We start from the raw sequence: 26,537 nt of genomic DNA, 5'->3' as shown, positions 1-26,537 counted from the left end.
GGCGGGGCCCTGCAGGGGTACCTTTGTATCTTCTCCCGGAAGAACACAAGCTTTATCACCTTCCTACCTATAATACGTGTATATGATACTACTAAGCCATCTTCCCTCTTGCTAGCTGAGGTCACTTGGCATGCACTCGGGAAATGTCTCACCAGCCAGTGAACATGGAACCCAGGGAGGCTAGCCAGTCATAGATCCCAGCATCAAATACTTGGTTTTCTTGCTAATTGAGCTAACCTGTACTGGAAAAAATCACGCTGAAGGCTTGATAAGCACCCTCCTTTTCGTGACATAATTAACACATTCACGTGGATACCTATACACAATACCTCTATTTCAGAAGAAAGCCACTTCCCCCACTACATGCTAAAAATGGAAAAATCTTAATGATCTTCTCATAATATCCAAAAGGATATTAGTAAAGTGTCTTAGTGACATGTTGGTTCTAATTTGTTTACACAAAGACATTTCCTTTTGTAGTTCAAGTCTGACAATAGTACACTTTGAACTTGAAATAAGTTCACTGTGTACAGAACTGGAATTGAGTCACTAGTTTGGCCATAAAGGTTCAATTCCCCCCTCCTCTTCCTCTCCTAGCATCACTGACAAGAATCTGTAGTGTCATCCTTCTATGTCTTGCCTGCAGGTGAAGAAGACCTCATGACTCAATCGAGGATCATTCGGAAGGGAGGCTGGGATACAATCCCTGTGATAGCCAATCCTTCACCCACCGACACTGCTAATTAACAGTGTAAAGTGTTCAAGGCTCACAACAAATTCTTCAAACATCTTCAAGCACTTACAAACACTTGATACTGTAATTACAATTAAATAACTTCTCATTAAGCCTCTACCAGGCAACAGTGATAACCTACTTTGAGTTACATGCACTAGAGAATACATATTTCTTCAAAATAATTTATAACTCATACTTTCAATTAATACAAACTAACCCCTTACAAAATTAGTCTGAGCTGGTAGATTTACTGTATATTGTGTAATTTACATAAAAGTTAAATTAAAGAGGGGAAAAGGCCAGATTTTAAGAGACTGCCTTGAAGGGAAAAAGGGGAAGGCTATGGTAATGAAAATCAAGCAACTTATAATGAGTAGCAACTGCAGGTAAAAAATAGCCAAGGGTCCTCGTGGAGGAAACTGTAGAGGGGTTCAAGGCATCACCCAAACACCCATTGAGGGCTATTTCTAAGAAGAGGAAACAGTCTCTGGGGACCCCACATCCCTGGAAGATAGGCAAGTTTGGGAAAGGGAAGTGAGCACCTACCACCTGACTCTCACGTTTGCAGGCCTGGACCCTAAGAACTCGGCCTTCTCATGGTGAGATGGTGAATTCTCATGAAAGGGAAGCAGGAAGCCCCGATATTAGGACAATTGCAGAATAAATATCACTGAGGCTTTTAGTTCCTATGTTCAGAAGAAACTGAGGGAAGGGGTGAATGGAAACCCCTGAGCACTAAACTAACTTCGGGAATCTTTCCCACCCATGCTTGTTATTCCCCATTGGCTCCGGACAGTGTCTGTCAGTAAAAATTTCCCAGGAAAAGGACCTGAGCATGTGGCTTGAGGGCTAAGGGAGAGGTGGGCATACCACATTCCACTCTAAGACATCCACCGCAGGAACTCAGGAACTGAGGATTTGGCAGCAGCTCTAAAGAAGAATCGTAACTGTCACCACCCTCAGCCAGTGAGCAAAGAACGCCAGCCTGGGCCTGGGAGGCAGTGGGGGCAGCAGATCTGCCTCCATCCCAGGACTGCGACCCCAGCCTTCTGAAAGCATGTCAAAACTCGCAGCCAGTGGGCTGCATGCTTCATTTAAATAAATGAGGTGTGCGATCTGCCAGCCATGAGTTTGACATGCTTGTACCTACAGCATTTATTCATGGCCTCCCTTACCCCCAAAATACGGAGGGTGAGCGTTCTTGGGAGGGATGTGTGCTTAACTAAGTTTCTTTTTTTTTTTTTCCAACATATTTTATTGATTTTTCACAGAGAGGAAGGGAGAGGGATAGAGAGTTAGAAACATCGATGAGAGAGAAACATCGATCAGCTGCCTCCTGCACACCCCCCACTAGGGATATGCCTGCAACCAAGGTACATGCCCTTGACCGGAATTGAACCCGGGAACCTTCAGTTCGCAGGCGATGCTCCATCCACTGAACCAAACCAATTAGGGCTTAGCTAAGTTTCTGAATGATAGCTACAAATCCAACACTGTCCTACCCAGTCCTCAGCACCTCCAATCAGAAGGCCTTTGAGGCATTCTTAGGGCCTCTTAGGCACACACAACAACTAACTTCATGTGAGGGGCACCGACCTGCAACAGGAATTAGACTTTCAGAGCTGGAAGAATCCTCAGAGGTCTCACATGGCCTATTGCCTGCTTTTTAAAGGCTGCTTGAATATGAACCCAGGTAACATTTCCTCTTGATCCATGCTCTGTACATTATAGCTGCCTTGCACAAAAGGGAAAGGAACTTGTCTGCTGAAGTACAGCTTCTTGGATAAATGCAGAATGAATTCAGTGGTGAATCTGAGAGTGTGTCTATCAGATAACAAGCACGTTCCCTCTTTGCCTTGGATGCTAGAAGTGTAGAACCAAACTTAGAGTAACTGTTAGACCTAGTGCTTAGCCCTTTTGCTTCCCCCTCCTTTTTCCTTTTATGATTTCTGGACATCATTGCTACTCTATTTTCCATTGCCTTATCATAACCTGACTCTCAGTGGAAAGAGGTGGGTGAACTTTGTAGATGCTAAGCATGTCATGCTGTCTGGAGATGAACGCTGTAGTCACTCGCAAATGTAATGGAGGTAACATGATAAAACGTACCCAGCTCATAAACTGGCATAGCTACTTCTATCCCCTACTTCAGAGGAAGCCGCACCAAAGGTTACAACTGGGCTCATGTTCTAGTAAGACTGAGCCAGGAAATAGCAGTTGGTACTCAGGCCCCAAAGCACATTCCCAAAGCAAACCTAAGCCTCAAAATAAGCCCCTCTCTGCAGGCAAGGGTTGAGTTTGTTTCTGGTGCCATAACAAATACTGGGGTGTGGATGAGGGAAACATATATACCATATGATTTGTAGTATAGAATTTTGTTGTAAATGGATCAGAATACTACTAGCCATCAGACAGGGCTTAGAGATAACACACTTACATTTGAGGGAGTGGAAGGAAAACTGATCTATATTAATTTATTTTCCTTTTGCAATAATGAGATTGTTTCGAGCAATTTTATTTTTTCTAAGATAAGCCAGCAGTATTGTTGCCAAATAGCAATTAGAAATAAAAAGCTGTTTTTAGTTCTACCAAAATAATAAATAGCTTTACATTTAGAGAAAATAATGTTAATGTCCATGAAAAATGCATTCAACTAACACTTTAGTATTTATTTCCAGTAAGGAAAAGCAACCTTACTTTGAAGTTGTGTTAGATTTTCAAATGCGGATAATCAATATAAAAAAACTCTGACCTTGCCAAAACCGGTTTGGCTCAGTGGATAGAGAATCAGCCTGCGAACTGAAAGGTCCCAGGTTCGCTTCCGGTCAAGGGCACGTAACTTGGTTGCGGGCACATCCCCAGTAGGAGGTGTGCAAGAGGCAGCTGATCGATATTTCTCTCTCATCGATGTTTCTAACTCTCTATCCCTCTTCCTTCCTCTCTGTAAAAAATCAATAAAATATATTAAAAAACAAACAAACAAAAAAACTCTGACCTCTGTGGGTCAAATAAAGTGATCTTTTAAAAAGGTAAATCAGGTCATGTCCTGTTCTTTTGAAAATCTTTAAAGTTCCTAGATTAAAGTGTGAACTCCTTAGCAAAGAATTTAAAATTCCAGATCAGGTTCCTATCTTAGCTATGTTCCTATAGACCCATCCATAATGATATTTTGAGCACAAGGCACTAGAGGAAGGTAGGAGCTTTATATACATTCTCAACCCCACAGCTTCATGAAGCAGGCGTCATTAGCTATGATCTGTACACTTGAAAGTGGGGAGGCATCAAATAAGTTGTGGTTATAGCTAGTAAGACACATAACCAGGATTTGTAGCAAGATCTAAGCTTTCAACCTACATCTTATTCCATTAGTCCAAACAGCCAGCTTCCCCCAAATGCTTTGTGTGCTTTCCTATTTCAGCATGTTAAATGCCTGCTAGTTCCTCACCCTAGAGGGGACTCCCTGTCTCCATCCCAATTTACCTTTTAACTACTGATTCAAACAGCCACCTCCAATCTCAGCTGAAACTAATTGCTTCCTTTGTGCTCACCCCCACACCTGCCTTTACCCCTTCTACAGTAAGCACTGAGTATAGTAATAAGTACTTGTGTAATATTTGTCCCTCTACTACCATGAAGCCTCGAGGGGTGGGAATGTCTAATAAGCTACCTGTGTTCTGCCCCACATTCCTTCCTCAATAGGATCTCAGTATTTGTTGCATGATTCAATAACTGACAAACAGCCAATTGGGGCAGCCTCATGTTTACATTCTCCCAGCTGTTTGCACTGAAAGAACTTGCAGCTGAGGTTGTGCTGGATTACTTTCCAGACAGACTGGGCTGTTAATGTTGATTCACGCCAGAACAAACATTCAGGAAACTGATATGTCTTATACGGCTCCGAGCAGAATATAGATGACCACCCGGACAGTGTGGTTCAATGGTTAGGCGTCGACCCATGAACCAAGAGGTCACTGGTTCGATTCCTGGTCTGGGCACATGCCTGGGTTTCAGGTTCAATCCCCAGCAGGGGGGTGCACGACGCAGCCAATTGATGTTTCTCTCTCTCTCTCTCTCCCTTCCTCTCTCTAAAAATTAATTAAAAAACATAATATGCAGTTGTACTCCCTAAGTGACGTTTTCCCTGGGGTTACCATCATAATTACGGCAGGGAACCCAGGAGGCTGCTCCTTCTAACACACATATTCAATCCATTAATTGTGATGACAAAAAAGCAGTCTTGCATTGCATTAAATTAAAAAACTTAAAAAATAATTTATTTAATGCACTAGCAAGATTATCAAGTAAAAATAGTTCCTTGTCCCTCAGGAAACCACAATTCAATAGAACATGGAGGCAAAACAAAGGAGTCCTTCTATCTTCCAGGGTCTAAGAAGTCAGTGACTTGTGTAAAGGGGAAAAGAAGGCCTCAAGAAGAATGGTCAGATATAAGTATTTATATCAGGATATTTAAAATTTATTTTAAATAAATTGGCAGAGTACTTAAAATTTATTTTAAAAAGAGAAGTTATCAGTTGCTAAGGACTTGTTAAGCATCAAGTAATTTTCTAAATGCTTCACATATTTTATTTTTGCTTTCAATAATCTAAGGTTAGAATAATTACTTCTATTTTATATATGGAAAAAGTAAGTTACTTATCTGAAGCCATAAGGCAAGCAAATGGCAAAGTTGTGGTTCCAGCTGGCTTCAAGGTCTGGATGCTAATAATATCCCTGCCTTTTATTGAGAGCCCACTGCATGTACCTGAACTATAACCCCTACAACCCCTGAAATGCAATTCACTTAAATCATTGTGTTACCATTAAATATTACAAAGTGAAAAATATGTATAATGGAGAAACCAGAATAGCAAACAATAAGGAGACAGCTTTGGACAGTTCTTTAGAGATGTTCCCCACTGGACATTAATAAGAGAAGAGACTAGCTTAAATCCCAAGATATCTTATGTAATAAAAAATGTAGGTAGCTTCTGTTTTAACCACAAACAATGATTCTCGTCTCCAGTGAAGCATGCCAGCTTGTACATACACTCCCTCGTCTGGCTCAAGCCCTAGTAATACTGTAATCATTAGATGCTCTGCAACCACGACGCAGGCAAGAGAAGGCTTCCGTTTTTTCCTTCTCCTACAGCCACAACAATTGAAAAGCACCAAAGATTTAGATCTCAGAGAATAGTCCTCTAGGAACATAGTGTTTTGTAATCTGGGAGAAAGGAAACGACAAAGAAATAAATTGAATGTGGGTTGTGATTTTTAAGATAAACATTATACCATGATCCTTCTTAGAACCCGAGTCTATATTTGGGTTGACTGTCTTTTCCAACAGAGGGAACTGCCTGCCAGGGCCCACTCACACCTGCAGCAACCAGCCAGCTCAGATTCGTAGGAAAGCCCTGATCCAGAGCCATGTGTCCTACAACAGAGGTTAACTACACACAGTGGTAGCATAAGATCGTGGTTAAAAGCACAGATGCTGAGCCAGACTGTATAGGTTCAAAGCCCAGCTCTGCCACGTCAATTGTATCACCTTGGGTAACTTATTCTCCCTATGCCTCGGTTTCCTCATCTGCAAAATGAGTGAGGACAGCGGTATCTACTTTACAGGGTGATTGTGAGGATTAAATGAATTAATGATTGTGAAGTGCTTGGAACAGCGACTCATACAGAGTAAGTGCTTCAGTGTAGGCTATTACGTTTTAAACACAACAAACCCCCCAATAAGTGGGAACTTCAGGAATTCCAGAGCCAAGAACAATGATACTACTGTCACCATGATTAAGCTCTTCTGGTGGAAAGTGTTAACAACTCGGCCCACTCAAGAATCCTCCTGTGTACACATTTCATCTGAGGGAGGAGAAAAGACATACAGGGCCTCAAATGCATACCTGGAGGGCACTTAAGGATCAAGTTTCAAAGTACCTGAACTGAACAGTAAAGATACCCAAAAGAGGAATACTTAGTATTTGAGTGATTAACCTTACTTTTAAAAAGGCATAGAACCTCAAATGACTATAATTTAAAACCTTTTAATAAGTGTCATTAGTCTTCTCTGTTGCTATTTACAGTAAAACCAGGACTCTATAGTAAGACCCTAAAGACAGAAGTCTTTAAGCAAAACAAGGGAAAACTGCATTAGAAAAATTTATCTAATGATTATAACTTTCTATGTCCTCTAAAAAGTCCCTCAACCTAATTCTTGAGAGTATTATATCATGGAATCTTGTTTTTCTAGGTAATGCGCAGGGTTATTCTGGGCCGGGCTATAGTTAATTCCATGACCTTATCCATGAATGGAATCATTCTCTAATTTTATCCAGGTTCTCTCTCCTTCATCCTTATTCAAACGGTCACCAAATTCTATTATTTCTTTGTCCAATCATTTCTCTCTAGAATGTCCTTTCCTTGCCATCTTTGGATCCATATACCTGCATCCACACCCTCACTTCCTACCTTACTTACAAAGGCAAGAGTTTAATCAGGTTTTCAATTCTTTCAATGTTTTACATCAATCCAGCCTTAGAGTCATTACACAAATCTTCTAAACTTCCATCATTGTACATCACTGTTCAGGATGTACAATGGTTCTTCCTTTAATAAAGGAACTGAGTTCCTCCTGCTGCTAGGTCTTAATTTCTGAATAATTTTTTCCATTCCAACTCTCCCAATGTCTTCTTCCTTCCACCACCCACTGGACAGATCTCAGCACTTAGTCTACTGAACGCATTGCTGTACTTTTACTTTTTTTTTTTTTTTTTTAACCTCCATAATTACATTATGCCCTTCTGGACACACCATTTCCGAGGCCTCTGTCTTATCCAAATCTGATCATCCCTTCAAGACCTTCTCCATGAGGCCTTTCCATAGGACTCCTGCCCGTGTTACTGCCTCCTTGTCCATCCATTTTGGCTCTTATTTATACTGTTGAGTGGGACCCTACTTGTGTTGTCTTCCTTGTTGAATTTTTGGATTACTGAAAATATTCACTTTTATGATACCAAATAAAACTCAGCACACACAGAACTAGCAGTATCACTGAGTGGCAAATACCTGTTTTTGTAATCGGCTTCTTTGCTATAAAGCAGTCTATTACAAATTCTGGAAGAGGCCCACAGTAATAAATACCTATTTTACCAATACATAAATATATACAGTATGTGTGCATGTATACACATATGTAATTGAAACACGTTTTATGAAATAATGCTTATCTTTACTACATGCAATGCAAGTGTCTTTTTAAGAAACAGCCTATATTTTGGACAGCTGCATACTTGGAAATTATAATGAATATTGTTGGGTATATTAATTTTATTACGTAAAAAAGTGCTTGTTTTTAGATACAGATCAGAAACTAAGTTCCCTGATATCTGTGTGTAACTTACTTTGAAACAGATTACATACACACCCACACAAAACAAACATAAAAAGTTTAATTGTTGAATCTGGATAAGTATGTGGGTATCTGCTGTACTCTTTCTTCTGCTTTTCCTTATAAAAATATAAAATGATACCTGTTACTCATTCAATTTATTTCATGGCCAACCAACGAGCTTCAATACTGTTTGAAAAACAGTGCTTTATAAATAGGAAAAAGACGAGCCACTCCTTCCTGTTTGCTAATTATATTTAAGGAGGCGCTAACATACTGAAGAATGTTCTGAGGTTAGTTCCTGGAGTGGGTCAATAAAGGATTTAATTTTCCATTGCTCTGAGTCCACTAATCTCTCCTTGTTTTCTATGAAACTTTCTATGAATTATTAGTACCTTAGCAGGAGGGTATAAGATTAAGGACTAGTTTTTTACTTGCAGAGATCACAATCATAATTTACCCTAAGGGACCTTTCATCCTACGAATAATCTTTGCAGTATAAGGACTATATCTGGGAATGGCAAAAGTTCAAGACAATGTACTGAAACTGAAAATGTCATAATAAACACCTTGTTTAAAAAATGTTCCATGAGCAGAGCCATAACACCTCATTGAACTGACAGTAAGAAGTGTTATAAACGAATGAAAGAAATTTCCAGAGAAATAAAATTCTTTCCATTTAAAGGCCAACATTTTTAAGTCTTGCTGATTATATATTTCTGAATTTCTAAATTCCTAAATTCCTAGGACTGTTTTCCTGATGACTGGGTCACTCATATGATGAAATCTGCATTGTGATGTAGCACCGTGACTGCAGAAAGAAACCAGGACTAGATCAGCAGGGGACCAGGGCTCCAGGTGCAGGGCCCTCATTTAAGAAAACAAGGTAGTCGGACTTTCAGCTTCCAAGGCCTCTGCAGCTCTGATACCCAACAATTCTGTAACGCTGGTAGCCCTACGCACATACCCACCACATACCCACATACCGAAGAACACAAATTGAATACGGGGTGGGGCAAAAAAAGGTTTGTAGCTCTTTGTATAGAAAATAATACAATAATTAATAAATAATAATATAAGAATAAACTCTTTTTTCCATACTCAAAACTGTAATCCTACTGTTGCCCCACCCTGTAGTTGCCCTTCCTTATAATGAATCTTACCAAAATGAAAATTAAGCAAACAGTAGTTAAAAACCATATGCAGCAAGTGAAAGAAATGAGTAATTCTTAACACAACAACATAGATGAAGCTCATGTATGTCATACTTAATGAAGGAGACCACACACAAAGTGTACTTGCTGTTTGATTCCAGGGATCCGGAGGTCAGAACAGCGGTCACCCTTGTGGGGAGGGGTAGGGAGAATGATCTGCGGGAAGGTGGCACAAAGGGGTGCTGGGTGCTGACAATGTTGATGCTGGGGGTAGTCACTCAGGGCACGCACAGGCGAAAATCATGTAACTGTATAATTGTACATTTAAGGTGTATGCACTTTACTACAAGTTATTGCTCAAAAAAGTAAAGACTAAAACACACCAAAAAAATCAATGAGAATACAGGAGCTGTTAAAATTACAACTTTATCTTTATAGTACTTATAACATTGCAGGTACTCAATAAATGTTGGTTAACATACAGTATTGTTCAATTCCAGCAGAAAAAAAGAACCTTAATTTCATAAGTGTGTCAATACATATTGCATTCTATCAGCTCTTTAATATTTTTAACGTTTCCAAAGCTTTCATGACACACCTAATAAATACTTGGTTTTAGTATCTATATATATATAAAAGGCTAAGATACCAAGTGTCTGTCTGGGTAATGAGGTCACGTAGCAATGCCTGGCTTCCTCTCCCTAGCTAGAACACGACTTGCTTTATAGCCAGGTGGAAACATTATACACTGTAACCAAATGTCTGTGAAGCATTTTCCTGTGCCTCATCTCATTTGATCCTCACAGAAGTCCTGGAGTAGGTAAATAGGAGACTTGGTGGAATCCTATTTTCTTTTCATTAGTCGGAAAACGGAAGATTTAGAAACTTGACCCAACTGAAAAGAAGAAATGGTGGACCTTGAAAACAACTTCAGGTTTTCTCACTGTGCAGAATATAGTCAAACACTGCTGCAGTTAAATATTTTACCCTTTGTTCTCCCTGTATGATCTACACTAATAATCTGCTTCTTGTTGATATTTACTGCTGTGTTGCTGACAATTACCTGAAAGAGAAGTTGGGGTACTTCATTGGGCTGGAAAAAGTTTAGCTAAATCAGAAAGCAGGTCTAATGAAGCAAGTTTATTCTATATCTATAAAAGGCTAAGTTGACTCACACATGCGTGATACATATAAAGCTCTCGCTGGCGCCAATTGCACGCGTGTGTTTCTATCTGTCAATATCGATCGTGAATTTGGTTGACACTTCTATTATAGAGTAAGGTCGAATAGCGATATTAAAATATTTCTTCTAGCCCTAACTGGTTTGGCTCAGTGGATAGAGCATCGGCCTGCGGACTCAAGGATCTCGGGTTCGATTCCAGTCAAGGGCATGTACCTTGGTTGCGGGCACATAGCCAGTAGGGAGTGTGCAGGAGGCAGCTGATCGATGTTTCTCTCTCATCGATGTTTCTAGCTCTCTGTCCCCCACCCTTCCTCTCTGTAAAAAATCAATAAAATATATTTAAAAAAAATATTTCTTCTAATTAATTTCCTTTCAATGTGCATGAATTCATGCACCAGGCCACTAGTCAGAATATAAAAGAGCAAATGTACAAAACACAGTGAGTAGCCATCTGTATGGCATACTAGTAGCAAGGCATTAATATCTGTGATATAATTAAGTACCTCAGATCTACACACAAATATATTTAATTTTAAATTCTGCACAATACAGCAACACCCTAAATGCCATGTTGATGCAGGTTGCAAATGGTTCACTCACAATAGTTCTTAAGAAAGCCAATGTTTCTCTAAGAGGCTGAATTAGCTAAAGCACACAAAGTACAAGTAGTGCTTACTCACTCAGACCAAACTGTGTTATCACTGTTAATGGAATTGATTAATTTAGGTTCCAAGCCAGGCCCCCCACAATACAACATTTCCACTTCAAAAATGTTTTTCTGGGAATCTTTTGTGAGCCAGGCAGTATGCTAAAAGCGCTCATGGAAAGATGAGTATGGTGAACTCTGCCCTAGGAGCTCCCACTAGGGCTGAGAGACACTTAGGCAGGAAGATGTACAGGATGCAGGGCTGGAGAAGAACAATGTAGTGAGGACCTTGAGTGCACAAGGGCTGGAAGTGAGCAACCAGAAGCTTCAGCGATAGAAGCTTCCAAGGTGATATTTGGCTCAGACGTAGGAGAGGAAGCTAAAAAATCAGCCAAGAGAGCTAGCAAGCACAGACAGAAAGTAAAATAGTTAGGAAACTAAAAGTTTTCTTGGCCATCTAGAATTTAGAAGGCCTAAATGGGTTATTCTAAATCAGAGTATGACTGGGGGCTGGGGTGAAAAAGAGAGAAGGCATGAGTGCCTCAAGAAGATAGACAGCCTGGGGCAGGCTCTGTAAACCATGCTAGGCTTGACCCTTCATCATGTAGGCAAGGAGAAGCCAGGGTTTTAAACGTAGGTGGCAATTTTTTAAATTATAAAAATAAAATATTGAGGAATAGAGAAGCTGAAATATCCAAAAAAGTATAAGGAAAAAAAAATCACCCTTAAAACCTCCCTTAATTACAGACACTGTTTAGAATCTTATTAATTCTTTAAAACATGTAACTGTGCCTCTACTGCACACAGGAATTTCAGATCTGGTTCATGTGCTGCTCCCAGTTACACAGGATTCACTGAATCTGTAGGATTTGGTCATTCTGTGGCTGTACTTGCATGCTGCCCTGCACAGCAACACCCAGGGGCCCCTGCCTGGGATGCAGGGATCATATAAGCAGACCTACTTTAAAAAACACACGTTTGAAGCTAAGGACAGCTGTGTTCTCACTTAAACTGGTATTACCCATCACATGATGGGAAGTCAGGCATTTTGCCTCATAAAAACATGATTGGTAATTTATTCTATCTCCACCTATCTCTCTTTTGGGGACCCGAAATGCTAAACAAACTCTAATTATCACAGCCCTGGTGCTTTTTATCAGAGAGCTCTACAGATGAAAAGGAACAAAATTTTCACCTAGGATGAAAGAAAAGGTAATAGCTAAAGATGACTTCCTTTTTCTTTTTTATTTATGGACTAGAGGCCCAATGCACGAAATTCGTGCAAGGGGCTCGGCCCTCACAGCCCTGGCTTCGTCTGGAAGGCCGTCCGGAATGTTCAGCTGTCCAGTCTAATTAACATATTAAGCTTTTATTATTATAGATTACGAAGAGAAATCCTTCCCTGCACACTGTAACTAAGCCATAATTACAGAAAATATCCCAGATTCTTCTGACTGTATACTGAGGTACACCTATCCACTTTTATTACTCAGATTCTGTCCAAAACACACACACATGTTAGAATACTAAAAGGGGGGAAAGTGTATGAAGAACAGAAAGCAGTCTGGGAAAATTTCAACACCAAATTTTTAAAAAAATCTTTACTGGGAACTGTAATGAACCAAATCATGGGTCTGTATCTGGCTTAGAGCCCTAACTTCCCAATGAACTCAGATAGGACACCTGCTCTGAGCTTATTACAGAACTGCCTGTGCACAGAACTGCCATGGGAAAACATTAATTTTATGTCCAATCAGAAGATTGTCTTTCTTCTTAAGAGGCTTTTACTCATGCATAGTTCCCTAAAATATGTGAACGATGGGGTTTTATTGTCTTTTATGGGGAAAGCTGATGAGCTTAATAAGACCCCAATGGCTGCTGTGTAATAGTATTACAATGTAGTGTACTTTATTTTTATTAAATTGACTCAGTCCACCTACATTATTCAGCATTTCAAAATGTTAGAGGACCATCTGTTCAAGATTCACCACTGAGAACATTATGAAACCTCATTCAGCCTAAGATGTTATCCTGAATGTGATGAACGAAAATGCCTTTGATTTCTAAACAGGATGATGCCTCTGATGCCATTCATTACTTCAGATGTTGTTATGACTGACGTTTTATTAATAAGGCCATTTTAAACATCTGTAAGTGCCACAATCCCTGTGGTAGAGATAGTTTGTTTAATTGCTTTTCATCCTGGATAAACATGTAGATCACAGCCAGTGAATATGTACTTCATATTACAGGACTGACTAAAAGTGTTCAATCCTATCTAATCAGAGGCAAGGGTATGTTTATTTTATTAGGGGGCACATTCTTAAAAGGAACCAAACTTCTTATGCAAACAGTGAGAAAGTGACAAATAATTAGGCAAGAATTAAATGGCAAGCAGATCTGGGCACATCATTTATTTTCCACTTATATAGCATCTTTCATCAAAAATTTCAATAAATCTTGCCAAATGTTCTTGTCCCAACCCGGGATATGATTATCTGAAAGTGTTACAAATCTGTTCTGAATTTCACAATAAACAACTGACAGACATTAAGTCTTTAGGACTCATTGTTAAGTCGTTCTTCCCCTTTGCCTCACATCAAGTTCTCTTTCTTTCTTGATATTCTCTCCAACACCTGATACCTGCCTGGACTAAGTCTTCATACTGCACATCTGGACCACACTTTCTAACTCAACTCACTGTTTCCAGACTGCCCCTCTCAACGGTCACCACAGAGGCTGTATACAGGATATAAATTTTGTTAGCTGGAAGTCAAAGTCCTCCATGTCTTGACCCAAACTGAATCTCTCCATTCACACCTCTTACCTGGACCAAATGGTCTGATCCAGGTGAACTGTGACAAGATGAAGAACATGCCTAGATCAGTTCTACTAGCTCATCTCACCTTTGCTCATGTGCTCCACCCACACATGCAGTCTTACCACCCCTTCCACTTCCACCATCTACTACATGGTGCCTGCTATGCCCCCGTAAGCATGACAGATGTTTGACATATTTTGCCTTTAATCCTCACCCCAATTCTGTAAGTTATGTTTAGTCACTCACGATAAGCATCACAGAAATTAGGACTTTGACAAGGTCACAAACTAGCAAGCGATGAGCCAGAGTCTGAACTCATGTCTGATTCCATAGTCTGTGCTTTTTAAAATCTCATACACAATTCCAGAAATGCCATCCCCAATCTTCTACTTACCAACACCCTGGGGCTCCTTAGGAGTTTGGCTCAGTTTAACCTTTTCCACACACAGTCATTTCTTATCTCCTCCCATCTGGTAATCAGTGCTTATTCAGAACTCCTGCTGCTCTTAGAGTCCTTCCTGTTGCACTAAATCCTCCACTGCCTTGTATTATTAGTTACCTTATTGTGTCTTCCCCTTTTTTACAGTCCCAGAGCCTCACATTGTCTCTGAAACACAGTAGGCACTTGACTGTCATAACTGAGCCCTCTGTACTTTGATATTATTGTCTTTGGGTAAAATTCCATATTGGGTAGGATAATTTCAGTAACTGAATAAAGTAAGTCCAACTATAGGGGCCTTTTTGAACTCACAAACTAAAAAGATCAGAGGACAGGGCTAATTTGGTGGCTTAAAAATGTTATCAAAGACCCAAACTCCTTTCATTTATCCATTCCAATATCCTCAGGACATTTGCTTATTCCTTCATGGAGGCAAGAAAACTACTGCAGTTCTACTGCAGACATGTAGACAACGTCTGGTTATAGACAAGTATTGCTGTCTTTTCTTATTTTATTAGAGAGGAAAATATTCTCTAGAAGCTCCCCTTAGGCTCCTTTGGCCAGGACTGAGTCCTATGTCTATGCATTAGTTGCAAGGGAGGATGTGGAAGCAGTAACATTTCAGCCCAGCCGTGGGCAAACTACGGCCCGCGGGCCGGATCCGGCTGTTCTATCCGGTTCTCTTGCTCTCCCCTCCGCTCCTTTACTTTGAATTTATATTAGTTCACACAAACACTCCATCCATGCTTTTGTTCCAGCCCTCCGGTCCAGTTTAAGAACCCATTGTGGCCCTCGAGTCAAAAAGTTTGCCCACCCCTGTTTCAGCCTCTACTGCAGAAGCTGGCTCGGCCAGCTATATAGAAAGAGAAGGAAAATGGTGCTTGGATAGGCAACTGATAGTGTTTGCAAACACTGTTAGAGAAATATTAATGTAGTAATAAACTCTGTATAATAAAACTCCTCCATGTCTAAATAGATGAATCGTCATACGAAAGGTTAATCATGCTATTAACAAATAATCCATTACAATAGAATTAAGAAAGAAGAGAAATGGAATCTCCCAGCACTTTAGCTGATAAATTGTAAATATATTCCTTATCCTCAGGTCGTCAGTTAAATATCACGATTTCTTCAACCACCGTGACCATCACAAAGAAGGAAAGGCAAGTGGGGGTGAAAAACTAGCCCTCTTGAGAGTCCATATAGTTCTCAAAGCACATTAAAACAAACAAAAATACCAAAGAGATTTAAAGACCAAAAATGGACAACAAAGTAATTACAAGCCTTTGCCTTTTCTCCTCCTTTTTGCTGCTTCTAACAGGATAGTCTGCCTCGATTCACCACTACCTGTTTTCAGTTCGAGAATCAGCACAGACATCCATCAAAGGGGAACAACTTTAAAAAATTCTAGTACAGCCCTAGCTGGTTTGGCTCAATGGATAGAGTGTCAGCCTGCACGCTGAAGATTCCCAGGTTCGGTTCTGGTCAAGGGCACATGCCAGGGTAGTGGGCTCAACCCCCAGTGGGGGGCGTGCAGGAGGCAGCCAATCAATGATTCTCTCTCATCAGTGATGTTTCTATCTCTCTCTTCCCTCTTCCTTCCTCTGAAATCAATAAAAAATATATATTTTTAAAAAAATTCTAGTACAATGGAAAACAGTGCAGCCGTTTAAATGGAGGTGGACTTGAATGGCTACCATGGGAAGCTGTCCAAGCTGAATGACTAGAGAAAAGATGCAGAACTCTGTCTACATACATACTTGTTTATGCTTTAAAAAGGGGCCCTGGTGGGGTTTATATAAATGTATACACATGTGCTCTATATGAAAATCTCTAGAGGGTATCTTAGGAATTGTGAATGGTAGTTATCTCTGGGGAACAGGACTAGGAAGCTGGGACCAAAGATACTTTTTATTTTATAATCTCTTTCTGGTTTAGTTTGTTTTTATTCATCTTATTTTAATATTAAAACAAAAGTCTCCAGTGCCCACACTGTCAAAGTGAGACTATTATGCAAATACTTGCAAGATTTCATTAGCACACTCCAAATACTTTCTTGTTTCCTCTTAGGACCTATGATTTTACTAATAATAGCAAAATAACTGGCCTCAGTATTCAGGACAGTGACCATTTTTGTAATGCAAACTACCTTAATTTAATATATGAGATTACTTTCTGAAAAGCTCCCTACTGAAAAGGTTTTTTAAATCTGACAAAGAAGTAAAACCATGTTTCAAAAGGTAGTTCTAAAATAATTTTTATGGAATGGAGCTGGAGTTGCCAATTCATAAATATATAAGTTTTCAAGTAAAATCCCATAAAAAAATAATGTATACTAATGTTACATCATTCTTGTATAACTCTTCACAAAATGCCATCTCCTCCAGGGACCAATGCTACTGAAATATTTCTATGGAGAACTCAGTCTCCAACTGCTCACAACTTTGAATCTGTATTGTGTGGGTGATGGTGTTTCCCAAGCAGGGTCCTTTAATAGGAGCACACGGGCAGCATGTGACAGGCATGCATGTCCCTACCCATGCAAACAAAGCGATTCACAGAATTCATTCACCTAGTGACTGTCTACACACATGACTCCTGGGGCTAGACTGTTTTATTTGCGATTGTCAGATTTTAAAGTTTTGTTTTGCCCTTCAAAATGGTTTTGTAACAACAACTATAAGAAAGCAATAAAGCCATCTCCTAAAGGTTGAAGTTTCTCAGAAGCCAAAACAGGATCGGACTACTTCCATTAAAACAAAACAAAAACTTGTTTTGATGGTTCTAGAATTTATTTTTAAATGAAGCAATGCTAAAATGGGATTACAAGATATTTCTAGAATACTTACACTTAATGAATTCTTAAAACATTAAAAATGGTTTGCCCCAGAGACCCAGAAATTCCATTCCTAAGAAAAATGCCCATGGTTCAGAGTGCATTGAAAATATTCATAGCAGCAATGTACACATCAGAAACACCAATAACAGCCATCCAGAAATAACCCAAAGGTCTACAGGCATTTGTACAGTGCAATAAAATGAAACATAGCTATAAGAATTAAAATGGATAAATCTTAAAAGAAGCAAGTGAAAGAAGAAGGCAACAGGCAGTATGAATTCCTTTATAAAGGTCAAATGCAGGCAAACCCTTATTTAGGTCTAAACACCTAGGTTGCAAAATGACAGAAAAAGCAAGGAATGGCTAACACAAACCTTAGGATAGCATGTCCTAGGGGTGGGGAGGCTTGTGATGGAGAGATATACAATCAGGGTTAAGCTTGATTTCTTACCCTGAGTTTTAGGTATAGTGGCAGTTCACATTATTTTTTAAACAAATGTCTTCTATATGTAGTATTTTATAATTTATGGACATTTAAATTTAAAAACTATTGACTAAGTTACACAGTAACATAAATTAAATGTGTGTGTCTGTGTAAATTATATTAACATCTTATTTAATCCTAATGCTCTCTCTAGCTCTAAACTTAACTCTTTGGGTAGTAGGTTAAAATGTAAATTTGAGGCCCTATTTAAATTGTGACCTGGACTCCAAGGTCCTTAGGCTTAGGCTATCAACTGCAAAATGTCCTGACAATCTTTTTTGGGACACTATCCTCACTGGTTCACACCTGGGAATGTGAAGGATCTAGTCAGGGGAGAGCCCCAAATTTCCCCCAGGCTACGGATCTGCAGCCTGCAAACCACCCAAGTTTGCACTTTAGGTCACACACTCCTCCTGGGTCAGCGGGAGGAGCCTGGAGGAGGAGGAGTGGGGAGGGCTGACCAGCGCTGAGAGGGCTTCTCCAGAGGAGCCTGTCAGCCAGCAGCCGCAGGAGGAGACCTTTCCTGCAGCTTTGGGAACAGCCTCACAAAGAGGGCAGCTACACTTGTTTATTCAACAAAGCAGGGCTCTAGCAATTTGGGTGGGAATTTCCCCCTTTCATTCCAACTGAAACTGTGCACGTCAATCTCTGTCAAACGTTGCTCTCAGATGCCATGCAGCTATTAAGATGCTTTGCTGTTAGAACAACTGTGTTGTTTTTTTTAAATAACAGAAATTTAATCTCCAAGATGCAAAGGATCAAATGTAAGTAGCAAATCCTTACAACTTTCCAGACCCCTCCTCCTACCCCTACTTGTTTTATTTTCCAAAGGCTAAGAATCATTACCCACAGGAAAGCAGCCCACTGTGACATTCCAGACAAACCTCTGATACAGAGCTAATTGAAAAAAAATTACGCAATGAATAAATGTGTTCAAATATTTTAATATTCAGGGAATGAAAGAAAGATTATATTTATTTTTGAGCAATATATTGACGTCTTCCATGACATAGACACACACACAAAGCCACAAATTAAATATGGATTTCTTATGACATCAAGCAGCTCACATGGGCAGGATTCAGGTGAAATGGAAGCTTCTCTGCCTCATAGGGGCCTTGTGTCCGGCACCCTGGGTGTCTGAGGATGGCCAGTGAGCCCTGATTGTTCAGACCCACATTATGCTTCCCCTCCTGCTCCCAACCCAAGGCTCAGGGGCAGCCTCTATAACTTTCTTTCTCACAGCGGCTGACAGTGGCTGTCACTGTCACCCAAAGTCAGTGTTATAGAGTCTGAAGTTTCTAGGGAAGGGAGGACTCAGATATCCAACTGCCAAAAGATCGGATATCACAGTACAAAGTTAGATTCCAACCAGCCGTGGGCAAACTACGGCCCATGGGCCGAATCTGGCCCGTTTGGCTGTTCTATCTGGCCCGCGGAGCCGCAAGAGCGGAGGGTTCTCTTGCTCTCCCCTCCGCTCCTTTACTTTGAATTTATATTAGTTCACACAAACACTCCATCCATGCTTTTGTTCCGGCCCTCCGGTCCAGTTTAAGAACCCATTGTGGCCCTCGAGTCAAAAAGTTTGCCCACCCCTGGTTTAGACCCATGATTACTTTCAAATTGACAGGAAGGGGGAAGACAACTGCCTCCTTTCCAGCCAGTCACCGGCACACTCAAACCAGACATTGTTCATCTGACATCACACACGTTGGATTTACATTTTTAAAGGACCAAAGGTGGTTCATTAGGAGTCCAGGCAGGCTAAATACCTAGAAACCTGATGAGAAATAGCGAGGGATTTGGGCAAGCACGAGGACAAATATTAAGAGCACAAAAATAATTTGTAATTCTTTCAAATATCTCATAGAACATTAATGACCACAAAGCGCTATGATACATATTTACACAGTCTGGTTGAAATGCGAGAGTGGTGAAGAGACTTACCAAACTCCACACAACAAATCAGGAAGTAGACCAGGATCAGCAACCAGCTCCCTCCTGCCCGGCAGGCAGTCGCTTCTGCAAGCCCGGCAGGCTAGACACTAACAGCACCTTCCTATGACTCACTCTGGACTTAGAGATACTGCTCACGTATCTCTGGGTATTCCTGTGTTGAGCTTAGAGAAACTCCACGCCCTGCACCGTAAATCAATATAACTGCTAGCAATAATACACTGTATTCAACCCATCGCTGGATAAATGCGCTCTTTGTGTGGCCAGAAGAAAAGATACACATTCTGTATCTTTGCAGGGAGGCAGCCTAGGACAGAGTTCTGTTATCACACAACACTGGGATGGTGAGAGAACCCTAGACACGGTCAGTCGGCACTCCCGGCTTACCAAAGAGGAAAACAGGCTCAATTCAACAGACTCTGGTTGGGCAGAGTCAACACAATTCAGTGAACGGAGCACAGGAATCACCAACATGAATGAAGGCAGAACTAGTAGTAAGTAGTACAAGCGCCTAGGGAAGGGCAGTGACTCAAAGGCAGTGAGTGAAGTCAGGAGAATCCTTTCTCTGTTGCTTCATTCATGAGACAGATGCTCACCGGTGCCTTTCTGTGTCAGGCGCGGCGAGGCGTCCTGGAGTTGCAAAGGGGCACAGCACCCTCTCACGTCTAGTGGCGAGGGAAACAATGACCGTCACTGGTGAGTGCCATGAGAGGTACACGGGTGCTATAAGGCAGCATTTGCGGGGGGCGGGGGGGAGTGTAACATGGGGGTGGGGCAAGGTTGGTATAAAGAGACTTGTCAGTCAGAAGGTGTTTCAGGTAAAGTGAGTTCTGAATCAGTTTCACAGACAACAGGTAAGGATTTGGAGGATGCAGTGCAAGGCGACGAAGGCAGAGGAAAAACTGAGTTGGCAGGCAGAGACCAAACTTTGAGGGTTCCAGTTAAATCATGTTAAGGTATTTGGATTTCAGCTGAGAGGCCATGTGGCAGCTGCCGAAGGAATTAGAAAGATCAGATCCCTGTTTTAGACCAGTCCTTCAGAGAAAGCTGGGGCAGACTGGAGCCTGCGGTAGTACTCCAAGGCAAGAGCTGGTGGAGGCTGGGTGGAGGGTGGTAGCAGGGGAAGGAGAGAATAGCGTTTAAATAGCATCAAAGAACTCCACAGCAATCAGCTGGCTGTGGGGATTAGTAGGGGGAGCCAAGGAAAACCCCACTCTGGCTTTTCATTCCTTGTCATGGCCAGTAAGATCATTCACAAGACAGACAACGGAAGAGAGGCCAAGAGGAGGTGGAGGTTGGAGTAGAGGAGGAGGAGTAGTCAGATTCAGACACAATGCATTTGAGGTTCTATTGTATGTTTAAGCACAGACGTCCAGAAGAATGCTCAGAGACTACCAGGCTGGAGAAACAGAATTGGAGCCTTCAGGGACAGTACCTTCGGAGCAATTCACTAGAAGGGTATGCATGGATTTTAAGGTCAGGCAGACCAGATCAACTGCCAGTTCTGCCACTGAGTAGCTTGTACGAACTAGGGCAAGTAAATTAGAGTTTTTTAAAAATATATTTTCATTGATTTCAGAGAGGAAGGAAGAGGGAGAGAGAGAGGTAGTAAAATCATTGATTAGCTGCCTCCTGCATGCTCTCTACTGGGGAATGAGCCCACAACCCAGGCATGTGCCCTGACCAGGAATCGAACCGTGACTTCCTGGTTCATAGGTCGATGCTCAACCACTGAGCCACACAGACCGGGCTAACTTAATGTTTTTAAGACTCTAGTTTCATATGAGAATATTCCTCCTAGAAATTAATGAGATCAGAAAAGGACCCAATGTCATGCCAGACACAGAGATACCTCTTGCCCTTTTGTGGTCACATACTGTTTTGTATTGTAATTTGAGTACTAACTCCTGCAAGAGTACAAGCTTTCCTGTTGTCAGTCACTGGTCTTTAACTCCCTTTTGACCTTTCTTGTCTGAACAGATTCTCCAATTATCTGAATTGCCATAAATCATATAAAAAACTCAGACCAAAATTGTCCAGGGGACCAGGGGTTCCTTGTCCTTGACATTAGATAGCAAATGCAAAGATCTCAACATTGTTATGTGGTTGAAGTGGTATTGATTTAATTTTGTGTTGGGGATACGATGGGGGAGAAAAGGGCAGTGGGGTTTAGAAAAGGGAGTGTTATCAGTCTAATAAAGTCTAGACTAATAGAACTTTACTCTCTGTGTAAAAGTATACTGTAATATTTAAGAAGAAGAATGTTGCCCTAGCTCAGTGGTCAGCAAACTGCGGCTCGCGAGCCACATGCGGCTCTTTGGCCCCTTGAGTGTGGCTCTTCCACAAAATACCACAGCCTGGGCGAGTCTATTTTGAAGAAGTGGCGTTAGAAGAAGTTTAAGTTTAAAAAATTTGGCTCTCAAAAGAAATTTCAATCGTTGTACTGTTGATATTTGGCTCTGTTGACTAATGAGTTTGCCGACCACTGCCCTAGCTGGTTTGGCTAAATGGATAGAGCGTTGGACTGTGGACTGCAGGGTCCCAGGTTCGATTCCAGCCAAGGGCACATGCCTGGGTTGCGGGCTCGGTCCCCAGTAGGGGATGTGTAGGAGGCAGCCGATCAATAATTCTCTCCCATCATTGATGTTTCTATCTCTCTCTCCCTCTCCCTTCCCCTCTAAAATCAATAAAATATATTTTAAAAAAAAAAGAAAAAGAAAAAAAAGAAGAATGTTCCAAGGTTAATATATTGCACAGCCTCTATCTAGTCTAGACTCTAGCTCAGTTAAAGTAAAGTCTTCAAATAAATGTCAAATAACAGAGAGAAACCAAGATGGCGGCATAGGTGAACACCTAAACTGCTGCCTCACACAACAATTTCAAAACTACAGCTAAAAGAGAGAACGGACATCATCCAGAACCACAGGAAAGCTGGCTGAGTGGAAATTCTACAACTAGAAGGAAAGAGAGGGGCACACGGAGACTCAGAGGAGCTGTAAAAAGCTGAGGTACGGAGACACGCGCGCGGAGAGGACGGGCAGCTGAGTGCCTGGCTAGCTTTCTCTAGCGGGAGAGAGTCGGAAGCTCCCGATGGCACTGAACCCCAGTTTACTGAACCCCAGTTCCAGGCGAGACCCTGGGGTCCCAGACTCATACGGGGGGAGTCTGGACTGTTGGGAAAAGAGAGGAGTGCACGGAAACTCAGGGGAGCCACGGAAGGCAGAGGTCTAGAGGCGCGCACGCGAGTGCGCGCAGAGATGACTGACTGCTGAGTGTGCTGCTGGCTTTCTCTAGTGGGAGGAAGATGGAAGCTCCCAACTGCGCTGAACTCCAGTTCCGGGTGAGAATCTGGGAATCCAGATTCATTGGGGGAGAAACTGGCAGCGGGCAAAACTCGAGGGTGGCTTTCTCTCAGAGGTGCTTGCAGCGATTACTGAAGGACACTGAGACACAGGGGCCTCATAGGGCAGGGCTGACGGGAAGCCAAGGCTGTCTGCTCAGCTCTGAGACTCCACCCCATCCAAGCTGAGCACAGAGGCTTTTGCAATTTTGCAAGTCTTGTCTCATAAGAGTGTCTCCAGCACAGAAGATCTCCTGGCATAGACACAGCTTATCCTCACAGCCAATTGGCCTGGAGGTCAATTCCTCCCAGTGATACCAACAATAATCAAGACTTAACTACAACAAGGCTGTACACACAGTCCACAAAGGGGTGCAACAGAGGGTCCACCTCAGGTAACTGGAGAGGCTGAGGCCATATAGGACACCCAGCACACAAAGCTACTCTACCAACTCAGGGAAGCAGCCAAAATGCAGAGACAAAGAAACAGATCACAAATGAAAGAAATGGAGGAAAGCAAATGACTGGATATAGAGTTCAAAACCATGGTTATAAGGTTTTTCAAGAATTTCCTAGAAAAGGCCGATAAATTTAGCGAGACCCTTGAGGATATGAAAAAGGACCAACTAGAAATTAAACATACACTGACTGAAATAAAAAATATTATACAGAGACCTAACAGCAGACTAGAGGAACGCAAGAATCAAGTCAAAGATTTGAAATACAAAGAAGCAAAAAACACTCAACTGGAAAAGAAAAAAGAAAAAAAAATCCAAAAATTTGAAGGTAGTGTAAGGAGCCTCTGGGACAACTTCAAGCATACCAACATCAGAATTATGGGGATGCCAGAAGAAGAGAGAGAGCAAGATACTGAAAACCTATTTGAAGAAATAATGACTGAAAACTTCCCCCACCTGGTGAAAGAAATAGACTTACAAGTCCAGGAAGCGCAGAGAACCCCGAACAAAAGGAATCCAAAGAGGACCACACCAAGACACATCATAATTAAAATGCCAAGAGCAAAAGACAAAGAGAGAATCTTAAGCAGCAAGAGAAAAACAGTTAATTACCTACAAGGGAGCACCCATACGACTGTCAGCTGATTTCTCAACAGAAACTATGCAGGCCAGATGGGAGTGGCAAGAAATATTCAAAGTGATGAATAGCAAGAACCTACAACCAAGATTACTCTACCTAGCAAAGCTATCATTTGGAATTGAAGGGCAGATAAAGAGCTTCACAGATAAGAAAAAGCTAAAGGAGTTCATCACCACCAGACCAGTATTATATGAAATGCTGAAAGATACTCTTTAAGAAGAGGAAGAAGAAGAAAAAGGTAAAGATAAAAATTATGAACAATAAATACATATCTATCAACAAGTTAGTCTAAAAATCAAGTGAATAAAAAATCTGATGAATATAATAGACTCAGGGGGAAAGGGGTGTGAGGGGTGGGGGAAGAGACTGGACAAAGGTCGTACACCTATGGATGAGGACAGTGCGGGGGAGGTAAGGGCAGAGGGTGGGGTGGGAACCAGGTGGAGGGGAGCTATGGGGGGGGGGGGGAAGAGGAACAATTGTAATAATCTGAATAAATATTTATTAAATTAAAAAAAGTCAAATAACAAATTCTAGCAAATGGATCTTGCTTTAACCAAATATTAAATCAATAGCATACTTTTTAATATAAAAAATATATAATTTTTTGCTAGGTTCATTTTGCTTATTCTATTTATAATTTAAAATGAACATTTAAACTACAATAAGATTTAAAAATCAGACTGACCACTACTGTGGCTAAGGCATACAGAATTCAATTCCACATAGACAAGTTGTGCATTTTCTTCTGTTTTTGCCTTCAAATTTGAGCTCCAACTGTCTCACCCATTTTTATGGCTACCTTCCCAGTCTGAAAATATTTTGGTCACTGGACATTTTACTTCCCATCTCCAACTTACCTGTGTATTCACAATCACGTCTTCCTTCCTACTACTACCTGATCCTTCCCTGGTAGCTCCATGTACTTTTATTCTTTCATCCGCAGCCCAGTTCAGCATATCTATTTCATTCATAAATATCTCACACTAAAAAAAAAAACTTCACAAAGTTTCTAATCTAAAATTCCTTGATAATTGCCTCAAAGCTCTCTAGTTATTTGGCTCATTTAATTATATTGATTAAACATAGAGAATGATTTGGTTGGGAACTATAGTCTTTGGAACTTGTTTTATTCCTGGCTGTCTTCAACCTGGCCATGTGTGACGTGGCTCAAGCATGGCCAGTTTGAGAGGGCACTTGTTCCTTAAGTGCTGAGGTAGAACATGTACCCACCCTCTCTGCCCAATGTGCCTAGTGCTGACCTGAGGGTCTTGCTGCTCTCAGACTTTTGGGACTCTGGATAGTTCCCTTAAATTCACAGTACACCCAGTCATCCCTCTTAGCCAACCTTTAAGATTTGGTACCCACTGACATGTCGACCCAAGATACCTCTCAATTCTTCCCTGCCTTGACTAGACTTGAACTTCCCATTCTTGAATAGACTCAACTTATTTTCTGTGTCTGTAAGATCCTCTCCTATCTTGTTGCCAGTGGGAGGCAAATGAAGGCAGGCAGATGGATTAGATGGTATCTGCCACACTAAACCAGCATCCCCATGCCACCTGGCTCCTGATCGACACAGTAACCCTCAAACAATAAGGAGATGCACACAGTCCGAGTGAGTGACTACTGAGACATAATTCTTTTGACTCAAACATTACTTTGAGACAGGCACACAGATACCCATGACTCATATCAGAGGTATTGTTCAAAATGAAGAGCACCTCACCACCACAGTGCTTCACCCAAAAATGCCCTACGGCATCTGCCAAAGGAGGCCATGCCCAGGAAAGAGTTTACCCAAATCTAGAGCAGGGTTTTCTCACTGGCACATTCTGCTCCAGGCTGTCTTACTTTCTGTAGAATCCAGCTCAGGTTCCGTGACCTCCGGTGACTCGAAGCTCTTTCCTTGAAAATTTGGGGTTAGCTACTTGCTTTACCTAGCCTTTCTCTATTCTTTTCCCTCTGAACACTTTTGATACCTTTTAAGTTCTTCTTTTCCTTATGAAGTGTTCCATATAATTCCGTCTATCGGAGGCTCTGAAGTGAGTCTCAGGTTTTAAGTCGACAAGGTAATTAGCTCTTTACCTGCTGCATCAGATTCAACTGCAGCAGGAAAGTCTTTTGAGAACAAAGATTTCCCAAGTAAACTGGTACAGCCCTGTGGAAGGATATTTTTTTCCCATCTATCCTTCTTTAAAGACACATAAACCTTGACCTGACAATTTTGTTTTTAGAAAGTTAATCATATATGGTTACCGAAAAAGAGGTACAAAAATATTCAGCCCAGTATTACAAAGCCAAACAAACAAGGAAAAAAAATCACCTTAGAAGGAACTTAAGTTGTCTATGGATAGGAGACTCGTGGATATAAACATTTTGTGCAGAACACATTTCTGTAAAGATGCGTAAGAACATAAAGTATTTAAGATTTGGTACCCACTGACATGTAGA

General features: G+C 41.2%; 1 protein-coding gene across 5 annotated transcripts in view; it reads right to left on the bottom strand.

Annotated features, from left to right (window-relative positions):
• Nucleotides 1-26,537, bottom strand: part of TMCC3 (transmembrane and coiled-coil domain family 3) — a 274,820-nt gene that overhangs the window by 27,430 nt on the left and 220,853 nt on the right. The window contains exon 1 of one of the 5 annotated variants that reach the window (XM_080659720.1): nt 19,637-20,176. The exons of 3 other annotated variants lie outside the window; for them this stretch is intronic. The gene's annotated coding sequence lies outside the window, so the exon portion shown is untranslated. Of the gene's footprint in view, nt 1-19,636; nt 20,177-26,537 lie in introns of those variants that run through there. One more of the 5 variants, XM_080659722.1, reaches the window with a different exon arrangement.

Source organism: Plecotus auritus (genome assembly GCF_963455305.1).
Source record: "Plecotus auritus genome assembly, chromosome: 3".
NCBI lineage: Eukaryota > Metazoa > Chordata > Mammalia > Chiroptera > Vespertilionidae > Plecotus > Plecotus auritus.
This window is presented reverse-complemented; position numbering and strand designations above follow the sequence as displayed.